The sequence below is a fragment of the Cervus elaphus genome, chromosome 2, assembly GCF_910594005.1.
Source record: "Cervus elaphus chromosome 2, mCerEla1.1, whole genome shotgun sequence".
Lineage (NCBI taxonomy): Eukaryota > Metazoa > Chordata > Mammalia > Artiodactyla > Cervidae > Cervus > Cervus elaphus.
In genome coordinates, this window is record NC_057816.1 from 10,396,207 (window position 1) to 10,420,085 (window position 23,879).

The following is a 23,879-nucleotide window of genomic DNA, read 5'->3' on the forward strand; positions in this document are numbered from 1 at the left end:
ATATTATTAATTCTTGATCTCTTGTTAGCAATTTTATGAATTCAGTTTTCCCTTAGGGTTCTGTTAATTCTTATCCAGTTCAGTTTTATGGTCTTAAAGTTATCAGAAATGTGTATTTGTCAGAATTCCTTTTCTTGAATCTCCTTGATTCTGCATATGTTGGAGTGTTTTGCTTTTCCTCTAGCTCCATTTAGTTTAGGAAAAATTCCTGCTGGATCTGAATATCAGCTGTCATTATGAGTTCAGCCAGACTGGTGGCCTCTCACCTTATTTTCTTTCTGTCTTTTATCGAACCATTAATCTCAGGAGGTAATCCACAAAAACTTTAGAGAATCCTTCCTGCATTTAAGGCATTCTTTAACTATGGCCCTTAGCTTGGCCTTTGACCGAGGAGTGACAGGTATCTAAGAAAGACTGTCTGCAACCTCAAGTGGTTTTATTTTCAAAAATAATTGTCTAATAGTCTCTTCAGAGTGGAAAGGGAATTCAGGCAAAGGATTACTAGGATAAGCACTCAAAGGAGGACAGAGAGGAGCAGTAGGAGTTAAGTTAATCTCATGTTTTTTTTTTTTTTTTCTTCTGTAAATTATCTTTTAGTTTAAATTTCTTACATTTGTTTGTTTGTTTTAATTTATTTAGTTATTTTAGTTTTGGTTGTTCTGGGTCTTCATTGCTGCAATTGGGTTTTCTCTAGCTGTGGCGAGCAGGGGCCATTCTTCATTGTAGTGTGCGAGCTTCTTGTTGTAGTGGCTTCTCTTGTTGCAGAGCATGGGCGTCAGCAGTTGCAGCACACAAGCTCAGTCTCTCTGCAGCATGTGGAATTGTCCTGGACCAGAGATCAAACCCATGTCCCCTGCATTGGCAGGCGGATTCCAATCCACTGTACCACCAGGGAAGTCCTAACCTTTTGTTGTGATACCTTTTGTATCTTTATTTTTCATTAGCCTTTTACAACAAATCTTTCAAGAGGCTATTTTGGAAACTTTGGGAGGCTTCCACATACCAATTAAAATAGGTATCCCTCTAACTGTTTGATTTCAGAAGCCCTTGCTTGTAAGTGCACTTCCTAAATGGCCTTATCTAATCAGAATATTCCCCATTTTGGTCATGGTAGTTTTAGGCTGCAATTTCTCTGAGGGCTGGCAGCAAAGGGCTAGGGTCAGAACCTAGCCACAAATGAAATGTAACCCATATTTTCTGCCTAGCCAGACATGCTAAGTCACTTCAGTCATGTCGGACTTTGTGACCCCCGTGGACTGTAGCCCGCCATGCTCCTCTGTCCATGGGGATTTTCCAGGCAAGAATATGGGAGTGGGTTACCATGCCCTCCTCCAGGGGATATCCTAGGGATTGAACCCACACCTCTTATGTCTCCTGCATTGGCAGGCGGGTTCTTTACCACTAGCACCACCTGGGAAGCCCTAATCAGCTTTGAAGCGAAGTGAAGTGAAGTTGCTCAGTCGTGTCCGACTCTTTGTGACCCCATGGACTGTAGCCTACCAGACTCCTCCATCCATGGGGTTTTCCAGGCAAGAATACTGGAGTGGGTTGTCATTTCCTTCTCCAGGAGATCTTCCCAACCCAGGGGTTGAACCCGGGTCTCCCATATTGTAGGCAGATGCTTTACCCCAATACAAAAGAAAAAGTAAAAAAAAAAGAGAGAGAAATGATTAAATATACAGACTAAAAATAAATGGGCTGTGGCCCAATTCTTGGAAATCCCCAACCCTTCCCCCAAATAGTTGGAATAATCCTCCCATTCTTTAGCCTATGAAATTACCCACCCTTATAAAAAGTGACAACGCTGTGCCCTGATGCCTCTGTCACCTTCTGAGATGGCCCTCACTCTGTCTACAGAGTGTGTATCTCCCTCAACGAACCTTCCTTCGCTTTACCATGACTTGCTCTTTGATTCTTTCTTGTGCAAAGCCGAGAACCCACACTTGGCAGCTATCCCAGGGACTTGCCTGAGACCTGGGACGTGACCATCTCCTCGAGCCTTCCTTTCTTTCCTGCAAGAGGCATCCACAAGAGAGTGAAAAACATGCAGACATCACACGATCCAGAAAGTTCACTCCAAAGACAGCCTAAGAAGTAAAACCCTTTCTTGCTACAGGCAGTAAAGAATGATGTTGTGAAAATGTATCTCCAGTTTCCCGATAGCAAGCTGGGTGCCTCCGGTTATGGAACTTCTAATCTTTGACACCTGGCAGGTGCTCCCGGCATGGAATTTTTTCTTTTCTTTTTTTTTTTTTAGCACTAACAAAGCAACAGAAGTTGACAAGACAAAGGACAAGGACACCTTATGACAAAGTCGCATAGGAGCTGGCAAAGTTGAATAGAGAGATTGCGGAGAGCCCAGTTGCAAGCCCAAGTCATTACCTGAGCATCTGACTAACTGGCTGATTGGATCCACAGCTCATATGTGTCCATTAGATGCACATTGGTACATGCTTCTCCCTGCTGGCAAGAGACTTGACGGAGTATTCTCCCTGGGCATAAAGTCACGCCCTCAGGACATGGATGACAGAGACAAAGAAAACAGCAACCCTCCCTGGAAAGAAAGGGGTCATTAGAAAACTCATAACATTCTTACCAAAATCCAGGAGCGCCAAGGAACTAATTCCACAGATATTTTCTCCTGCTAATCTAAATTTACATAAAGAAAAGGACTCTCACCTCTCATTTCCATCAGATCCTGCAGGCAGAGATCCAGGAGACTGATGTGATAAGAATTCTTAATTTCTGCCAGCTTTTGCCTGAGGCCCCAGGTTCTCTCAGCTGCAGCAGTTGATTACACAGATTAAACTACCGGGAAGCATTTTTTTCTTTTACCCTTCTAGGGTCTTTGACTAGTCTAATAATTTAACTGATGTAGGACAGATTACGCCGGTGGGTCAGATGGTAAAGAATCTGCCTGCCAATACAGGAGACCTGGGTTCAATCCCTGGATCAGGAAGATTCCCTGGAGAAGGAAATGGCAACCCACTCCAATATTCTTGCATGGAGAATTCCATGGACAGAGGAACCTGGCAGGGTACAGTCCATGGGGTCGCAGACAGTTGGACACGACTGAGTGACTAACACACATACAAGACAGATTAACGGGCTTCCCAGGTGGTGCTAGTGGTAAAGTGCCAATACAGGAGACAGAAAAGAAGTGGATTCGGTCTCTGGGTTGGGAAGATCCCCTAGAGGAGGACATGGCAACCCATTCCCATATTCTTGCCTGGAGAATCCCATGGACAGAGGAGCCAGGTGGGCTACAGTTCATAGGGTTGCAAAGAGTCACACATGACTGAAGCGACTTAGCACGCAAGCACGCAAGACAGATTAACAAGAGAAAAGCAAACAAAAAAAGCTTAAGAACATGTATACCTCCCATGTGGGGCTTCCCTGGCCGCTCACTGGTAAAGAATCGGCCTGTCAATTCAGGAGATGTGGATTCAGTCCCTGGGTTGGGAAGATCCCCTGGAGAAGGAAATGGTGACTTACTGCAGGATTTTTGTCTGGGAAATCCCATGAACAGGGGAACCTGGCAGGCTACAGTCCCTGGGGTCACAGAGTTGGACATGACTTAGTGACTAAACAACAGCAACACCTCTTGTATACATGGAAGATCCACAGGAAAAATAAGTAACTCCCCAAAATGGCAGAAACCCTCACCCTAAACGTCATCTTCAGCTGAAGACAAAAGGTGTCGGAAAAACATTTTTAAAAGAGAATTCCCAGGTGATCCAGTGGTTAAGACTCTGTGCTTCCACTGCAAGGGACATGGGTTTGATCTCTGGTGTGGAACTAAGATCCCTCTTGCCCTGGGTAGCAGCTAAAAAAAAAAAAAAATAGAAGTGTTGGTGGTGGAGAATCAGTTTGGAAGGTCACCAGGAAAAGCACAGTGAACAAAGGTTAGATTTTTCTGCAGATTAAATTCTACATCTTCTGCACTGATAAGAATTTCTAGAGGTAAGGTCATCCTCCTCTTCCCAGAACACAGATACCCTTATAAATGGAGATTTCTCTTATATACATGAATGTCTCTTATCAAAGGGTAACTTCTACTCAGTTTTCAGAGCTTCTCCTGTGTCTGCAGTTTCTTAAAATAATCAGTCAAAGAAACATATTTTGGGATGGCAACTTTTGCTCCCCCATAGTAGTAAGGACAGGGAAGAAGGGAAGACGGCGTAGCGACTGAGTTAGGAGTGAACAAGTGGTCCTCATATTTCAGTGGGGTGATTTCCAAGTCCCGGAGTTGTGGCACCCTCAGATGGTAAAGAATCTGCCTGCCAGTACAGGAGACCTGGGTTCAATCCCTGGGTCAGGAAGATTCCCTGGAGAAGGAAATGGCAAGCCACTCCAGTATTCTTGCCTGGAGAGTTCAATGGACAGAGGAACCTGGCAGGCTACAGTCCATGGGGTCACAAAGTCGGACATGACTGACTGACTAACACACACACACACTCCTTATTAGCATCTCATCCCAACCCTGTAAGGTGGACAGGATCCACACTGTTATAGCTACTTAAATATGGAAGGACTGCAGTTTAAGAAAAGTGAAACAGCCAAATATGCATGGTTGCAACAAGTGGCACGGACCTCACACGCCTTCTCCTAGTGGACTGTGGGAGGAACCGCTGCAGAAACTGCTGGGTGCAGCCTGAGGCAGTAAGAGGCTACGAAGGTGACTGGACAACAGGTGGGAGGGCGGGGCAACGGGGGAGCCACAGCGGGTCCTTTGCATGCCATCCCTGCAGTGGTCAGCCTCCTCTCTAGCAACGTCATGTCATGCTGGTCTCAGTTCCAGATGGCGCGAATGAGACTTCTCTGGCATTGAAGACTGGACATAGACATTCACACCTAAAGCCTTGGTCACAAGGTAAGAGAGGATGAGGCAAACACTTGGGAAGAGTACACTGACCTTTATGCCTGTTGAAGGTTTGCTGGGACTTCCCTGGTGGTCCAGTGGTTAAGAATCCACCTGCCAATGCAGGGGATGCAGGTTCAATCCCTGGTTGGGAAGATCCCACATGCCACGGAGCAACTAGACCCAAGCACCCTCGAGTCCACATACAGCAACGAAAGATCCCGAGTGCTGCAAATCAGCCAGACAAACAGATTAATTTAAAAATATATTTTAAAAAAAATTTACTGAAACAGTAACCAATATTGTTAATTTTTGAAAGGGGGATTAACACAATACATAAAGAAGATGAATGAAAAATGTTAAAAAGGTTCTGGAGCTCAGGGGAAGGAGTGCTAAATGAAAGGAAGACCCAGGGGTCATCTCATGGGGAAGCTTCACAGGCTGAGAAAGGGGCATAGATGGCAGAGAAGGTGCTGAAGCCCTGAAAGGCAGCCAACACATTTGGGGTGAGCAAGAAGGATGGATCAGCCAGGAGGGGTGGGGCTCCCAGCAGATCCCAGGGAACCACTACCCAGAATAGACCTTGAAAATCATGTGATGAAGACACAAATGAATGAATGAATATAAGAAGAGTGAGGAATGGCTCCAGGAGGGTTCTGGTAAGAACTGCTCTGGGTAGGGTTCAAACTGGGGAAAGCCTGGCATGCTGCTGGAAGGATGGCAAGACTGTATCATGGAGGAAGCAGGGAAACTCCTAAAGCAGGAGTGTGCTAGGACCAGATCTATGATGTAAAAAGAGACTTTGGGGGACAAGTTGGAGCTGGGGTGGAATATAGGGGAGACATCCTATAAGAAGTAAGATCCATTCAGAGGCACTGCAGTGTCCCAGCAGAGAGAAGGGGAGGGAGTCTGCACTAAGGGAGAAACTCTATTTTATTTTAGTCTTTTTGCCTCATCACGCAGCTTGTGGGATCTTAGTTCCCTGACCAGGGACTGAACCCAGGGCCATGACAACAAAAGTGAAGGGAACGGGGCAGACACAACCTTTAAAAGAATGACATAGCCATTGTTTAGTCACTCAGTAGTGTCTGACTCTTTTGCAACCCCATGGGCTGTAGCCCACCAGGCTCCTCTCTCCATGGGATTTTGCAGGCAAGAACACTAGAGTGAGTTATCATGTCCTTCTCTGGGGGATTTTCCTGACCCAGAGACTGAACTCATGTCTCCTGCATTGGCAAGTGGATTCTTTATCACTGAGCCACCTGGGAAACCCAAGGTAACAGAGCCGTATGACATGACAGAAACTGGTTAGAACAAACCAGGTTCAAGATAGCAGATGAGTTGACTTCCAGTAGACCTGAGCCTCATTAAACTCTCATTGTAATACATTAGCATATGCTGAATGACATGCCCACCAGTGTCATGGTGTTCTGTGGCCAATCATAAGAGGTCAGAAAGGGGGAGGTGGCCCAATTCCTGGAAGTCTCCATTCCATCCTCAAAACAGTTGGAAATAGCCATTCCCTTCTGGAGGGGATCTTCCCAACCCAGGGATAGAACCCAGGTCTCCTGCATTGCAGGCAGATTCTTAACCATCTGAGCCAACAGGAAAGTCCAAGAATACTGGAGTGGGTAGCCTATCCCTTTTCCAGTGGATCTTCCCAACCCAGGAATTGAACTGGGGTCTCCTGCATTGCAAGCAGATTCTTTACCAGCTGAGCTACCAGGGAAGCTTCCGGTCATTAGCTTATGAAATTACCACCCCCCCCACCATAAAAATTGACAACCCATACACCTTCTGAGATGACCCTCACTCTGTCTGTGGCATGTGTTTCTCTCTATACTCTCTGAATAAATCCATGTCTTACTTATCACTTTCTCACCGAATTCTTTCTGCGATGAGACATCAAGACTCCAAACTTCACTAAGTCCTGAAACGAATTTGTGTGATCACAATTAAAAGACTGTGGGTTGAAGTCCCAACCAGAGTTGCACAGTTTCAAAAGTGCTGAGTCCTAACCATGGGGCCACTAGGGAACTCCCCTAAGGGAGAATTTTAGAAGGCTGAAGTCTGCAGCATCACTGCCTTGCCCATACCTACCTCCTCCTGCTCTATTACTCGTTAGTCTCACTACTTGGATGGACTGGTAAGACTGTCCCCTTAGAGAAAAATCCCCAGTTTTCCAACTGACTACAGGGTCCTTCAGGAATCAGGGTGATTTCAGAGAGGGATGAGCTTGCCATGGCGTCCTCCTGCCCCACAGAACCCTACCCTGGCATGCAGCAGTATCAAGGACCACAGTTACTGGGGATCTTGTCAGGAACTCTTTGTGATCCTTGCACTTTATCAGGAACAAACAGACCAGCACGGTGGCCTGGAGCTGAGGTCGTCTCAGCCAGCCAAGTAGGTGAAAGGGTGGGCAGGGTGGGGCGGTTACCCAGGAAGACAGAGCCTGGAAGGATGGAGCCCGTAACACCAGTCCCCACAGAACTGGTGAGTGGGGTTTTCTGTCTTGTCCTCACTAGGAGTCTCTGAAGTCTGCGGTAGACTGGCGGGGTCCAGGTAGCAAAGAGACTGGTTAATCAGAAGAAGGGTGAAAGTCAAAGACAGCCAAAGGGACCAGGCCCATGGGGCAGTGACAGGGAATGTGATGTGACCACAGGCAGAGGACCAGCTGGCCCAAGCCAAAAGCTCTTTCTGGCCATTTTTGTCTCTTCCCTCCTTTGGTTGATAAATACGGCCAAGTCACTTCGATCTTTAAAAGTCTTCACAGTCATCTTTTTCTCAAGCCACCACTGCTCCTTCACAGGCCATTAATTGTTGAATTTGGGGAACCACAGTCCCTTTCTGGGTCTACTTTGTGTCTCCTATTCATTTCTCAGATTGCTATAATCTTCTCCAATTCTGAGAGTGGTGGTAACCATCCCTCCTATCTGTCTAGCATGTTCAGTTCAGTTGCTCAGTCGTGTCTGACTCTTTGTGACCCCATGGATGGCAGCATGCCAGGCTTCCCTGTCCAGCACGCCAGGCTTCCCTGTCCAGCACCAACTCCTGAAGCTTACTCAAACTCATGTCCATTGAGTCGGTGATGTCATCCAACCATCTCATCCTCTGTCCTCCCCTTCTCCTCCCGCCTTCAATCTTGCCCAGCATCAGGGTCTTTTCAAACAAGTCAGTTCTTCACATCAGGTGGCCAAAATGTTGGGCTTCAGCTTCAGCATCAGTCCTTCCAATGAATATTCAGGACTGATTTCGTTTAGGATGGACTGGTTGGATCTTCTTGCAGTCCAAGGGACTCTCAAGAGTCTTCTCCAACACCACAGTTCAAAAGCATCAATGACCTCTATCAGGTTAGGGCACGCAAAGGGCTCTCAAGTGCACAAAAGCCCTTGGTCCAGTGCCTTCCTCCTCCTTCTCCTAACTCCTGAGGTAGCTACTGTGACTCCATCTTTGCAGAAGAGGACTCCAATGCTCAGGAAGATGACAGACCCTTAACCAGCAGATACTAGACAGAGCCTGCCACCACCAAGGCTTCTGGAATCTGATCTGAAAAGTCACCAGCAAGTGCGGTCACTCCTTCTTGGCCCTCTGGGAGGAATCTGGCAGGCTGACATCTCCTCCCTCTTGCCAGGCCATGTCCTTTGGCTCTTGGTCAAGACGTGATCCTGATTCTACTATTGAACCACCCCTTCTTTGATCTCGTCCATTTATTTCTCTAGCTCTTCCTCCCCACCAAATGTTCTTGACCCTTGACTCACTCAATCTTTTCACCTTCAGGCACCACATCTGGGGTGACTCCGCCTCTCAAATCTACATCCATGTAACCGCCAAGGCATACAAAACTAACCATCCCATTACCCCAGGTAACCTCCCTGAGTCCAGAGACAGGCCTGCCCAGGTGTGTTCCCTGGGCGTACTCAGGTCTAACCTTCACTGTTTCTGGTATAAAGCTGAGTTTGTCCTCTTCCGTTCCAAAAGCCCTTCCTTTTAACACATCCGTTTCTATTAATGGTACCACTCCTCTTCCTGTCATTCCATCAGAATTCTAGAGTGACTTTCACTTCTCTTGTTTCCCACTCTTGCAAAAAAGTTGTGTTTGGGGATTTCCCTGGTGGCCTCGTAGTTAAGACTCCCTGGTGCCAATGCAAGGGGTTCGGGTTGGATCCCTAGTCAGGGAACTAAGATCCCACATACCTTAAGGCACAGCCAAAAGATTAAAAAAAAAAAAAAAGTTGTGTTTGACAGATTCTACCTCCATCAGTGTTTCCCATCAGCCCCTTTTGTTCTTTTTTTTTTTTTCGCCCCTTTTGTTCTGATGCCACTGCTGCTTACTCTCATTGAAGGTCCTCCGAAACCCCCAGCCACTGATGCATTGCTGCAGTGCCCTTTGGCTCAGCCCGGCTCTTGCTGGGACTTCGGCCCCACACTTTCCATGGTTTCACAATGCCCTGCCCAGTGAATCAGCCAGGGATGAGGCAAGGGAGGAAAGGACATAAATGGCAGTAATGTTTCCTAAAGATGTTGGTCTTGCCCAGACCTCCAGCTCAAAAGGCTAAAAAAATACGGGATGTCATCAGTGATGAGGGGAAATGACCTTATCTTTGTGCCAAATCATAGTAGAAACATCCTCTATCATTCTGATCATGAGGCCAACTAATGACTAAGGAGGTGGGTGTCTTACTGCAAAAAAGATGCTCCTTGTTGCCCTGCAGATTGAAAGAGGAGGAACAAAAAATAATAAAGGTTGGGCTAAGGGGAAGCATGAAATTCTAGAATAAGAACCAAAATAGGAGGAGCCTCCTGGAGACCTAAAGAGGAGATCGAACACAATAAATATATATGTATATAAACCAGGGTGACTCTACCTGGTGGGGAACCAGGGTAAGAACGAAGGGGTGATGCTCAGTCTAGAATACCTGGGAATCTAGTATCCTTACTGCTCATTCTAATATCAGATATAAACATGCATTTTTACAGAGCACTGGAGTTCAGGAAGGACAGTGACATGAGCCATGGATCAGACCCCAGAGAATACCCGTATTACAAAGCCCAGATTCTTTTTTTTTTTTTTTAAGGTAATGTAATTTTACAAATTTCAGGATCTAAAAAGTAACCTGTTACACTGACTAAGGTAACTCTGAGATGAGCTGTGTCAGGCACCGTCCTGTTAGTGACGACCTCAGGGGAGAAGAGACGCAGTCCCCCCACACCCCAACCCCCGGCATGCAGGGTGCAGGTAGCGCCCGGGGCTATGCCGTGTCCCTGGCACACGCCGACCGCAGCCACCGTGGCCATCGCTCTGCCATCTGGGCCATGACGAGCTCAGTGAGAGCCTCCTGCTGGACTCTGAAGGCCAAGCGGGAACCTCAAGGGTGGCCTCTCCTGCTTTTTAACTTCAATGGTATTTAGGAGACTGGGCGCTGAAGAAGAGTCTGTCCCCTGGGCTGAAGCCCAGTATGGGAGCTCTTACTACAAGCAGGAGACACAGAGGGGCCGTGTGACCAGTGAGAAGTCTGCGGCCAGAACCCAGGCTAACCCAGGCTACAGACAGTGACTGTTGGACAGACACCCCCGCCAGGCAGCCACCAACAGAAGGGCTGGAAACCACCTCCAGAGGTCAGCCAAGCTACCCTCCTGCTTCTGTACAAGAGACAACTTGCCCACAGTCACGGGCAGGGCTTGTCTTATATTTACTTTTTAAAAGACTACAGGCAGCATCTTTATGAGGGGAGCCGAGGGAAGCATTGGGCAAGCCAGCAGGGACCCGGGAGGGGAGGGCAGGGCAGTACCTGAGAGGCGGTGGAGACTGCAGAGCACTTGGGCTGCGGGACCGACTGGAAGAACAGAGGAGCCCGGAGGAGGGATTGGAAAGCACACGCTCGTTGGCAGAGGGGAGGCTGCAGGCCAGAGCGCGTCAGCAGCCGAGGGGCCCACTGCCAAGCCCTCTGCCTGGCCCCCCAGGTGCCCACGAGAACCCTCTGCCTCTGAGGCTGTGGCTCTCATGGGATGTGTACAAAGCCCAGATTCTAGCGCAAGCTCTGGCCGCTGTTGGCTGTGTGACCCCCCTTGACCAGGTCACTTTATCCCTCTGAGCCTGTCTCTTCATCTGTTAAATGTAAGTAATCCCTACCTCACAGGATCATGAAGATATAATCAGACAAATACAATAAAAACTAAAAACACTTGACCATCTATGAAGTAATATACATGATATAAGGGACTTATGATTCTTGTTCTTTCTACTGTTTCATCTCAGTGGTGCTGGAGCTTGCGTGCTCTTGCCATTGTTTCTTTGACTGTCAGGACCCTTAAGGAACATTTCTTGAACATTTCCTATGCACAAAGCTCTGCTAAATTCTTTAAACCCATGATTCATTTTACTCTTCATAGCAGTCCTAAAAGGACCATTAAGGACACTAAGGCTCAGAGAGGTTAAGTAGCTTGCCAAAGGTCCCACAAGCAGGGATGGAATATGTCTGATTCTGTAGCCCATGCCCTTCCCATCAACTTGCACTCCTTGGTGAGTGTCTAAATGCTAAAGGGTAAAACCTAAAACCATTTAGTCATTCATTCATGCAACAGCTGTTGATCGAGTGCCCACTCACACCAGGCTCAACAGAAACAAGGCGGCCAAAGTCAGTGGATAGAGCAGTCCTCAGGGGAGGAAGAGCTGCTCTGGGAACCTTGGGCTTGCGGCCAAGTTTGCTAACTTCAAATGCATTTGCTCATTTCTTTCTTTTCCAGGAAAGAACCATTATTTTCCCCAATATTTATTTGGATGTGCTAGGTCTTAGTTATGGTACATGAGATCTTTGGTTTTGGCAAGCAAACTCTTCTTTGCAGCAGGTAGGACCCAGTTCCCTGACCAGGGATCCCACCTGGGTCCCCTGCATCAGGAGAGTAGAGTCTTAGCCACTGGACCCTCAGGGAAGTTCCTACATTTGGTCATTTCAGAATGTCATAGTTTTTAGAGCTGGGACAACCTCATTAGATCACCAAGATGGCTAGATCCCAGTGGGGATGAAAAGTTTGACCAAGGCTGTGTGGCAAATAAGTGGCAAAAGAAAGACTGGAAGCTCAGGTTTTCTGACTCAAAAGATCAAAGCTGTTTCATTGGTGATCTAGTTATGGACAGCAAACAAGACAGATATACATGGCAAGACTTCATCCAACATGACAAAACATATATGTGTGTTTGAACAGGAGGCTGATGGGGTCTCAGAGCTCCAAAGGGTCTCAGAGCCTGGATCCTGAAGGTTTCTCCTGCCTGGCCCTTGGTCACATCTCTGTCCTTTCTTCTCACCTTGTAGAGACCCAGGGTTCATAGGCTCCAATCTACTGGGACTTACAAGCCCTGGCAGGCTAGTCTCCAGACACCATCCCAACTTGTAGTCTTTGGTTTGCCAGGCAGCTGACTCCCATGCTTGTGCCCGAACACGGGGTGACCTACGGGAGGGAACGTCCTGAGAACTGAACATGCCCTTACTGTCCCCATTTTACAGTTGGGGGAATCAGAACTCAATGAAGTTAAGTAATTCACATAACTGGGATTTGACCTTTAGGTCTATTTATAAAGTACAAGCTCTTTCCAAACTAGCAATTTATTAACCCTTTGGATGCTCTGTTAAAAGAGAGAAAAAGGAAAAGATAGATACCTTAAGCTATCACTTATATGTAGAATCTAAAATATGGCACAAATAAGCTTATCTACAAACCAGAAACAGACTCACAGACACAGAGAACAGACTTGCAGTTACCGAGGCGGGGCAGGGTGTGGGGGAGGGTTGGGTTGGGAGTTTGGGATTAGCAGACACAAACTATTGTATATCGAATGGATAAACAACAAGGTCCTACTGTGTACCACAGGGAACCCTGCTCAACGCCATGTGGCAGCCTGGATGGGAGGGGAGTTTGGGGGAGAAAGGATCCATGTGTATGTATGGCTGGATCACTTTGCTGTGCATCTGAAGCTATCACAATATTGTCAATCAGCCATATTACAATATAAGATGAAAAGCTTTTTTTTTTTAGAAGTTCTAGAATATCAAAATAGGAGGAGCTTCCTGGAGATGTGAAGAGGAGACGGAACATAATGTATATAAAGACAAGGCTGGACTACCCTAGTGGTCCAGTGGATAAGAACCCACCTACCAAGGCAGAGGACATGGGTTCCATCCAGGTTGGGAAAATGTCACTGCCGCGGGGCAACTAAGCCTGTGCGCTGCAAGTACTGAGCATGTGCTCTAGAGCCTGTGCTCCGAGACAAGGGCAGCCACCGCAGTGAGAAGCCCAAGCACCGCAACTGGAGAGTAGCCCCTGCTCGCCAGAGCTACAGAAAGCCCACTCGCAGCAACAAAGAAGACCCAGAGCAGCTAAAAAGAAAATAGGTATATTTTTTAAAAAACCAAACAAGGAAAAAAAAAACAAACAAACAAGGGTGTGACTATCTGGTGGGGAACCAGTGTAAGAAAGAATGGGTGATGCTTAGTCTAGAATACTTGGGAATCCAGTATTCTTATTTCTCACTCTAATATCAGATGTGGTTATCATGCATTTTTACAGAGCATCCAGGTCAGGGAAGGACACTGACGTGGACCATGGGCCAGACCCCAGAGAATACGGGTATTAAAGGCCCAGAGTCTAGTCCAAGCTCTGATCCCCACTGTCTGTGTGACCCTCCTTGACCAGATAGGTCACTTTATTCCTCTGAGCCTGTCTCTTCTGAAGAATGGAGGTAAACCCTCCCTCACAGGATTATGAAGATACGATCAGACAAATACAACAAAACTAACACTTGACAGTCTATGATGTAATATACACAGTATAAGGGATTTACGATTACTGCTGTTTCTATGTTTCATCTCAGGAGTTCTGGGGCTTGTGTGCTCTTGCCACTGTTTGTTTCTTTGACTGTCAGGACTGATAAGGAACATTTCCTGAGCATTTCCTATGCACCAAACACTATGTCAAATTCTTTAAATCCGTTATCCATATGAAGCCTCATAACAACTCCTACAAGGACTAATAAGGACACTAAGGCTCAGAGAGGTTAAGTAGCTTGCCCAGGGTCCCACAGCTTACAAGCAGATTTGGAATGTGTCTGCTTCTGTAGCCCAAGTGCTTTCCACCAAATTGTACTCCTCGGTAAGAGTAGAGTCTAAATGCTAAATGGTAAAAACTAAAACCATTCATTCGTTCATGCAACAGCTGTTGATTGAGTGCCCACTCATACCAGGCTCAACAGGAACAAGGTGGCCAAAGTCAGTGGATGGAGCGGTCCTCCTAGGAAGAAGAGCTGCTCTGGGGACCTTGGGTTCACTGCCAAGTTTACTAAGTTCAAGTGCATTTGCTTATTTCAGAATGTCATAGTTTTTAGAGCTGGGACAACCTCATTAAATCACCAAGATGGCTAAGGCCCAGCAAGGCTTAAGGCCTTGAACCAAGGCTGTGTGGCAATCTAGTGGAAAAAGAAAGACTGGAGGCTCAAGTTCTGACTCAAAGGTCACAGCTCTTTCATTGGTGATCTAGGTATGGACAGCAAACAAGACAGATTCACATGGCAAGTCCTCATCCAACATGACAAAACATACATGTGTGTTTGAACAGGAGGCTGATGGGGTCTCAGAGCTCCAAAGGGTCTCAGAGCCTGGATCCTGAAGGTTCCTTCTGCCTGGCCCTTGGTCATATCTCTGTCCTCTCTTCTCACCTTGTAGACACCCAGGGTTCATAGGCTTCAATCTGCTGGAACTTACAGGCTTTGGCAGGCTAGTCTCCAGCGAACACCCCTATTCATAGTCTTTGGTTTGCCAGGCAGCTGACTCCCATGCTTGTGCCCGAACACGGGGTGACCTACGGGAGGGAACATCCTGAGAACTGAACACGCCCTTACTGTCCCCATTTTACAGTTGCAGAAATTGGAGCTCTGTGAAGTTGAGTAATTCACGTAACTGGGATTTGAACATTAGGTCTAATTGAAAAGTATAAGTTCTTCGAAACTCACAATTGATTAACCTTTTGAATGCTTGGCTTTCCCATTTGTAAAAATAGAGATTTGACAAACCTAGACAGCATATTAAGAAGCAGAGACATCACTTTGCAGACAAAGGTCCATATAGTCAAAGCTATGGTTTTTCCAATAGTCATGTTTGGATGTGAAAGTTGGATGCTTTCGAACTGTGGTCTTGGAGAAGGTTCTTGAGAGTCCCTTGGACAGCAAGGAGATCAAACCAGACAATCCTAAAAGGAAATCAACCTGAATACTCATTGGAAAGACTGATACTGAAACCAGAACACCAATACTTTGGCCACCTGATATAAAGATCCAATTCATTGGAAAAGACTCTGATGCTGGGAAAGATTGAAAACCAAAGGATAAGGGGGTGTCAGAGGATGACATGGTTAGACAGCATCACCGACTTCAATGGACATGAATCTGAGCAAACTCTGGGAGATAGTGAAGGACAGGGGAGACTGGTGTGAGCAGTCCATGGGGTCACAAAAAGTCAGACACAACTTGGTGACTAAACAGCAACAAAACAAATAACAAAGATACCTACACATAGTGCTCACTTCTGAGGGCTGCACTTAATGAATAGCAAAGCACTTTTAAATTGTTATAGATGCTAATGAAATGATGCTGAAGCATATCTACGTATGTGAAGTGAAATGAAATTCACTCACTCATGTCCGACTCTTTGAGACCCCATGGACTTAGTCCATGGAGTTCTCCAGGCCAGAATACTGGAGTGGGTAGCTTTTCCCTCCTCCAGGGGATCTTGCCAACCCATTGATCGAACCCAGATCTCCCACATTGCAGGCGGATTCTTTACCAGCTGAGCCACAAGGTATAGATAGGATGTTTATACCTATCTGTAAGGTTAGAGGCAATTCAGCATCCATTAATAATGTAATTGGGAGGTTGCTGAACCAGGACTACAATTTAGATTTTTGGCTCCTAATCCAAGGGCTCTTTGCCAAAGAGGCCAGCAGAACTGGGCAGAAATGTTGCCACTGTTCTCTAGGGCTCTCTTCCCACGATTGCTGTTAGGTTTGATAGATGGCCTCACAGTTCAACTTCTGAGTGACCAACTCTGAGAGGCTTAGAAGGTGCCAAAGAAGCACTGGAGGAAAGAGAGCTGCAGGCACGGCAGGCACGGAGCTGAAACACAGGAGGTATGTGGGGGCCTGGGCTCTGGGATGAGATTCCCCCTGGGGTATCAGGCCAGGGTGTAGGCCAAGATGCAACAGGGTGGCAGCAATGCTGTAACTTGGGCTGGAAGGGAGCCTTTTCTCACCTTGTGAGAGAGAAACAGGCCCAGCGATTGGCTTGTCCAAGATCAGCCAGCAATTAGGAAATCTAAGAGGTTCCTGTACCTGACAGCAGTCTAAGCATCTGGATCTACCCTGAATGAAATTAAAAATCTTGGGTGAAATATATAAAGTATCACTAAAATGCAGCCACCACCAGTTGCCTCAGCTGTGCAGAGGCTTGTCAGACTTCAGGGGCCCCGTCCTGTGTTGATAGACCACATCCCTCACTCTGGGTCCTGTCCCCGGGGGAGTCGACACCCAGCCCTGGCAGCACCAGTGCTGTCCTTGGCCACCTCTGTCTGAAGGCCACGTGAAGCAGGGGACGAGCAGACAAGTGGGGTTCTATAAGGGAGATACGTCACCAGTGGGGGCAGAACAGGCCCAGGTTCATTGGCCTCACTGCGCCTCCTGGCTCTCTCCTTTCTTATAAAGAAACAGGCCGTCTCTAAGTTCTCTCCTAACCTCTGATTCTTCTTTAGAGACACATGATGCTTCCTGGGGAAGGCACCGCTTACGCTGCCTCGAGGGGCCCGAACCAAAGAGGCAATTGGGCAATGTGAGCTGGGGTCAGCCCAGTACCCGTGCTGGCTGCCGAGAGGAGTCACCCACCAGCTCGAGTCACCTGCGAGTCCTGTCTGAACTGGCAATGTTAAGGGAGAACATACTGGTAGGAGAGATTCATCCAAGGCAAAGGAGGCAGCCAGCCTGCCTCTCCTCACCTCCCACCCTAGCTCCTGATGCTGGGTGTGGCTCAGGGGAGGCATCCTCCCTAGAGGCCACTTTTATGAGCCCCCACATGCAAACCTGCACCTTCTTACGCCCTCAAAGTGATCCCATGTCCACCCAGCTCCACCTCTCATTATCTCTGAAGTGTATTTCCTCCCCAGCCCCCAAGGTACTACTTATGTCCAGGCATTTTCATCTTCCTGCCAGGGTTATGAAGTCAGCATGGAAGACCCCCTGTGGTCTGGTGCCTACCTCACTTTTCTGGCTCATTCCTCTCTTCCCGTCATCCTGCCCTGCAGCCCGGGGAAGCACTCCGTGTTCCCCCAGCAGGGCCATGCTCTTCTCCTGGACAGACTGCCCACCGCCCCCCACCTTGTGGGTGGGTTAGTCTCTCAGTCATGTCAGCCTCTGGCCCCAGTGCTGGGCTGGGCAGCCTGGGCCCCCTTCAGAAGTGAGTGTGGTAGAGAGGAAAGCACTGCCCTCTGCTAGGACACATTCCTGCATTTCAGTTGCCTGCTATGTGCCCCTGGACAAGTCACTTCTTTCTTTCATTCAGCATTTCTAGGTGTGGTGGGACTTTGGAGCGTGACACCTTAGCTAAGGCGAACCTTTCCTGGAATTCCCCTCCCCGTGGGGCGGCCAGGAGAGATAGGTGTGCAGGCCTTGAGGGTGCAGGGGAAGTGCAGCACTTTTGTGCTCTGAGGATGGAGCAGGGAGGACAGAGGCGGGGCGGCTCAGGCACACTTGTCAGTGGTGGGGCGGCCCCTGAGCCCACAGCCCCTCCACCCTGGGCCGGGTGTGTGCGCCTCTGGGGTGTGGGGCCCCAGCTGGTCCCGAGGGCACCACAATGTGAAGATCGCAGGTGGTGAGAGCTCTTCCGGTCTGTCCCTCATCCTCCCCACTCCGTGCCCATCTTCCCCCCTGAACTGGCCCCGCTGAGATGCAAGGAGGACACTTTACACCGACAGCGGAACCAGGCTACCGGTGCAGGAACTCGGACCCCAGGTCAGACCCTGACTCTGGCTCTTAGCGTATTCTGTGACAGTGGAAATAGGAAAACAAATGTCAGCTCCATTTACGGTCTGGATCCCCCATTGGTACAATGAGAGGAGAGGTTAAATGATCTTTAAGATCCCAACTGGAGAAGGAAATGGCACCCCACTCCAGTATTCTTGTCTGGAGAATCCCATGGACAGAGGAGCCTGGCGGGCTACAGTCCGTGGGGTCGCAAAGAGTCGAACACGACTGAAGTGACTGAGAACACAAGATCACAACTGCTCCACTAAATCTCTGATCAGAAGAGCCCCCAGTGAAGGTTCGTGCAGCCATTCACTGCACATCCCATGGGCTATGGAGCCATTCCCCTGGGACAGAGCTCGGTGGATGGAGAAACACCCGGGAGTCAAGCTTTATGTTGCTAAGGTTGTATCTGCCCAGGGCTGAAAGAAAGACCTTTGAGCTCTGTCCACCGTTAGCTCAGCCAGTCAACCACGTATTAATTTTTCTTTAACGCTGAGGTCAAAGAACTTCCACACTGTGTGGGAGGTGCGAAGCACACAGCTTCTGCACTGTGCCTCTTCAACTATCAATGGTGAAGGACTAGCGTTTTGAAACTAATTTCCAATCCATCACAGATCTATGATTTCTTTTTTTTTTTTTTTTTTAGATCTATGCTTTCATAAAATACAATAAAAATGAATCATTAGAGTAATGAAAGCCAAACACCCAGTATCCAGGAGGAGAATGCTTTAGAATTAGAGATAGTAGGCACAAAACTTTCACATCAATTAGCTATAAATATCTCTATATTGTTGCTGTTCTTGTTTAGTTGCTGAGCTGTGTCCGCCTCTTTTGCAATGCCATGGACTGTAGCCCACCAGGTACCTCCACCCATGGGACTTCCCAAGCAAGCATACTGGAGCAGGGTGCCATTTCCTTCTCTAGGGGATTGTCCCCACCCAGAGATCTGACCCGAATCTCCTGCGTTTTCTACACTGGCAGGTGGGTTCTTTACTGCAGAGCCATCAGGGAAGCCCAAGCATTTCTAAATGCCAGGGTATGGACAGGCAGCAAACCAAATCGTGGCTGGTGAGGCTCCAGAGAGACCTGGGACGCATGACCAGTTCCCCAGTTCTCCTGGGTGGAGGCTCTTAGGGGAGGCTCCCTGCTTGTCTGGTGCAGGACAAGGAAAGGAGGCCTTGCAATCATCACTCCATGACCTTGCTTCTAGGAGAACCTATCTGGTCTCAGATTTCTCACCTGTAAGATGGAACGCTGTCAGAACCGTAAGGTCTGACTGTGCAGACCAGCTGAGCCCGAACTGGGACTTGGCTGCGGCTGCTGCTGTATTGCTGCTTTTACTGATGAGTCAGTGAAAGGGCTCATCAAAGAGTGTATCTGGGGAGGCTTGAGGGCAGACACATAGTTGGTGGTATCTTGCTCAACCTGGGTTCACTTGGTTGAAGAAATTTTTTTGGCTGCACCAAGTGGCATGTGGGATTGAACGGATGCCCCCTGCATTGCAAGCACAAAGTCTTAATCACTGGACTACCAGGGGATTCCCTGAAGGATGCTTTCATGGGATCTCTCTGGGATTTAAGGTGGCCATGCAGCCACTGGCCAGGGAACACAGAGGGATGGAAAGGGGAGAGGCACGCACCTCCTTTCCGTGAGACATCATCACCCTTTGGGGCCATCAGGTCCAGCTACTTTGGGAGGGTGGGAAGGCGACCTTGGGAAGCACAAGGTCTTCTGCAACACTGGGTGGCCACCAGGCAAGTTCTTTCAAGAAGACAAAGTGGGCAGGTCAGAGAGTCACAGGAGCTACTCTCTCTGGTCCTGTAATAAGTGAGGAGGTTTTGATCTCAGCGGGGCAGGATCACTGCCACGGAGACAAAAATTGCCTTCTTGGGGGCTGAAAAAATCTTAGTCTTTCTATATATAAACACAGACAGACAAGCACAGGGAACTCTGCTCAATACTCTCTGGCAGTCTTGATGAGAGGGGAGTTTGTGGGAGAATAGCTACATGTATATATTTGGTTGGGTCCCTTTCCTGTTCGCCCAAAACCATGACAACATTGTTAATCAGCTATTCTCCAACATAAAAAAGTTAAAAGACAAACAAAAATAAACATAGATATACAAACAATAAGTGGACAGTCATCTATGGTATTAAACTTTCTAGATGGGATATGATTTGGGGTAACTGTCTGAAACGGATCCTTAGGGGCATGAGAATAAAAAAAGGGTTTGCGTACACTAGCCTAGAGGGTCCGAAGTCCTGCTGTGATGTAGACAGATGCAGTGAGCCGTGGACTCTGCTCAGACCTACTCACACCCAGGTCCCATTACTCGTAACAAGAAACCCCAAACTCCTGAGCACCCTTAAAACAGGGCCATCCCAGGAAGCTTCCCAGGCTGTTCCCATGTCTGCCACCCTTGAGCAAAGCCTTTGCAAAGGCCTCATGCAAAGCTTTGATTCATCCACCAGCCACTCTTGGGCTCGCAGAGGCCTCGCGCTTTCTTTCATTGTAAGAAGCTGCCAGCTCACCCCCAGGGCGCTGCAGGAGAAGATTTAGGAGGTCTGGCTCAGGCTGGTTGTTTCTCACAAGCGAAGTCCCTGCTCTAATGCCAGCTTCCAGCAGGACGTTCCAGACGCATTAGCTGAATGGGGAACTCTTCCCTGCCCCCACGCCCTCCCCAGAATCCTACCCCATGGAGAGCCTGTCTGTAGCTGCAGCATCTCCAGACTCCCTCTCGCTCCCCAGCAGAGCCTCCTGACCCCTCCCTGCTCCACTCAGCTTGAACCACCTTAAAATACACCCCGGGTCCTGTCACCCATCTGCTTGAGACCTTTCCCATTGCACTTAGAGTTGTCCAAACGCCCCACTTCAAGCCTGCTTGCTGGTTTTGAAAAATCAGGTTCTTTCCCCAAGTGTTCCTCCTCTCTCCCCGCCCACGTCTGGTCCAAGTCATAGCTCAGCAGGATTCTCGCCAACCTGCCCCCCATCCTCCCACCGAGCACCATCACCACCTCCACCCCCACCCCTTAGCCTCTACAGCCCTCTTTCCTTCATAGCAGCTGTCACACTTTGTTGACTGGGTTATTGCTTTTCTTCCCACTAGACTGGAAGCTTCCTGAGAGCAGGGACCAGGTCCTTTTGCCCGCCTGCTGTGTGTGTCCCCCCTCTCAGACTGCCTGGCACATCATAGGCTTCAGTGATTATTGAGCGAGTGAACACGTGGACAGGCGAACACCAGGCTGTAAGAAGCAGGCTGGTGTGAACACACACTGGAAGACTGTCTCCCTCTGGGCTGCCCACCCACACTCAAGCCCAGGACTGCTATTAAGGATTCACGTGAGCAGGTGACTGAAGAAGAAGCTGAAGTCAGAGAGGGTGCTGCAGTATTCTCTGGGGGATAGGACCTGGATTGAAACAGGAGGGAGGAGAGCAGGACACACCCTTTGAAAGAATGACATAGCCTCCTGAAAGAGGACATGACGTAAGCGGATTAGAATCAAATGGGTCCAAGATGCAGACAAGTCAACTTCCACCAGACCTTGAGCCTCAGTGCATACTCATTGTAACACATCAGCAAGGCAAACGGCACACTCAGAGGCACCAAGACAGTTCCAAGGCTGACTATCAAAGACCAAAAAGTGAGAGGTGGCCCAGTTCCTGGAAATCTCCACCCTTCCCTAAAATAGTTGGAATAATTTTCCCACTCATTAGCTTATGAAATTACCCAGTCCATTAAAACTAACACCACCATATTTCAGAGCTCTGGCACCTTCTGAGATGGCCCACGCTCTGTCTGTGGAATGTGTTTCTCTCTAAATATATCCACTTCTTACCCACCACTTTGTCTCTCTCTGAATTCTTTCTGCAATGAGACATCAAGAGCCAGAGCTTCATTAAGTCCTGAAACCAGGTGTGTGATTTCAGTGGGAAGACCGTGGGTTTCGGCTAGATTCAAGTCCTGGCTGTGTGGGTTCAAGTCTCAGTCAGGGTTTTGGCTGAGTTCAAGTCCCAGTTTGAGGTACACGGTTTTTAGAATGCCCCTGGGAGAGATCACCCTGCTGATCAATCACAAAGCCTGTTGATAATTAACCTAAGAGATAAATTACAAATTCTTACCTCCTCCCCAGGAGACCTGGTCAATAAGCTGGTAGGAAAGTGATTCCTCTTCTGTCTGTTCCAGTGAAAGTGTCCCCAGAACTGGACAGGAAGGGAAGAGGAGGCTGGGTTACCATGCTTCTTCCAGCACCGGCAATGTTATGTTAGCAACACCCACACCCTGCAGTGTCCTCTTTCAAGACATGGTCGTGACTTTTGCCCCATCCCCGTGGACAACATCCCCCCAACCTGACTGCATGCATGCATGCTCAGTCGTGTCTAACACTTTGTGACCCCATGGACTATAGCCTGCTAGTCTCCTATGTCCATGGAATTTTCCAGACAGGAATACTGGAGCAGGTTGTCATTTCCTATTCCAGCGGAGCTTCCTGACCCAGGGATCAAACCCAAGTCTCCTGCATCTCCCTCATTGGCAGGCAGCTTCTTCACCACAGCACCACCTGGGAAGTCCCACAACCTGATTCCGCTATGCTAATTCATTGTGCTCTTAGCAATACCAGTGGGTTTCTATTTTCAAGGAATTTTCAAGTCTTTGATCTCCCTGATTCAGCCAACCTAATGCTGTGATGAGCCAAACTGATCACCTACGCAGCACTCTGGGGAAGGAACTAGAATATATACAGCCAATAGTTAGGATACAATAGAAATATGCTCGGTGCCTTCCATGTATTATTCCACAAGTGAGTCACTACCTGTGAGGCAGGTTTTCTCATTTACACTTTATAGAGGAGGAAATGTAGACTCGGAGACGATAAATAATGTACTCCAAACCACAAAGGTACTAACTGAAAACCCATTCAGAGGTCTTCATCAGACTGTGTTGTTCAAGCCCAAGGATATGTGATAAGGATCTGTATAAATTTAGACTTCCTCTGTGTAATCCATGACCAGGTGAGATTTTACTAGAGAGGATTCAGTGTTAAAGTTAAATAGCATCTGTTTATCAGCCAGCAAATCTGCCTTGGGAGGTCTTGGGTGAGGGAGATTAGAGGAATTTCAGAGGCCTGGAATGAAACTCAGGAGGCCTGAGTTCCGGTTCAGTCTTATTTTACACAAACGGTGTGCCTTCAAACCAGCGCTGCTCCTCTCTGGGCCTCTGTTTCCCCCAAAATAAAACAAAGAGGTAAACACTATATACTACTTATAACATAGCTTCTGTTAATAGTACAAATGTTCTAGGAGTGAATCATTCATCATGTCTAAGACTTTAACCTTTAACCTTCCTGGATACGCCAACTTCTTTCCCAAATTCTTTTCTGCCAGGTATTATCATCGGTATTATCATACTTCCGGGCTCCCAGTAACAAAACATGTGATCCCCACTGCCCTCTCTCTCCCCTCCTCAATATTCTTTCTTTCATGTTATTCAGATTTCATTGACTCCCATTTATCCCTGCCACCACCATCCTGCTTCTGGTTACAGTTGCTTTCTGACTGGTTTCTTCCTCAGCCTCGGTTTGTCTGGTCCAGCTACTAGACTGATCTTAAGAGGCCACAGAACTGATCTCTCTGCTGTAATCTTCAGCGACTCCCCTAAAGCCACAGCCTGCCAAGCTCCAGGGACTGATCCCAATCAAGCCTTTTTGCTTCTTAACTAATCCTGTGGACATATAACTTCTTCTTCTTTTTTTTTTTTCATTTTATTGACGTATAACTTCTTAAGGCCTCTCTCCTATAAAACATGGAGAGTGGATAAGGTCCTGCTCAAAGTCCTTTTCAAGTCAAAAGTGCCTTGATTCTACCAGAGTCAGAATGACTTTTCTATTGCCTCTACTGTTTTCTGTCCAGGCCGCCAACTCCCTATTCTGTCCAAATGTCTCAGGAGTCACTGGGTGTCTGCCT

The 23,879-nt window shown here is 47.9% G+C and overlaps 1 long non-coding RNA gene across 1 annotated transcript; it reads right to left on the reverse strand.

Annotated features, from left to right (window-relative positions):
- Positions 1-1,856: 1,856 nt before the first annotated feature.
- LOC122674301 lies at positions 1,857-22,286 on the reverse strand. Its single transcript, XR_006334948.1, has 4 exons — positions 22,038-22,286; positions 4,916-5,089; positions 2,383-2,554; positions 1,857-2,012 (listed from the first exon to the last, which is right to left on the reverse strand). It is a non-coding gene; the product is annotated as an uncharacterized LOC122674301 (long non-coding RNA).
- Positions 22,287-23,879: the final 1,593 nt, after the last annotated feature.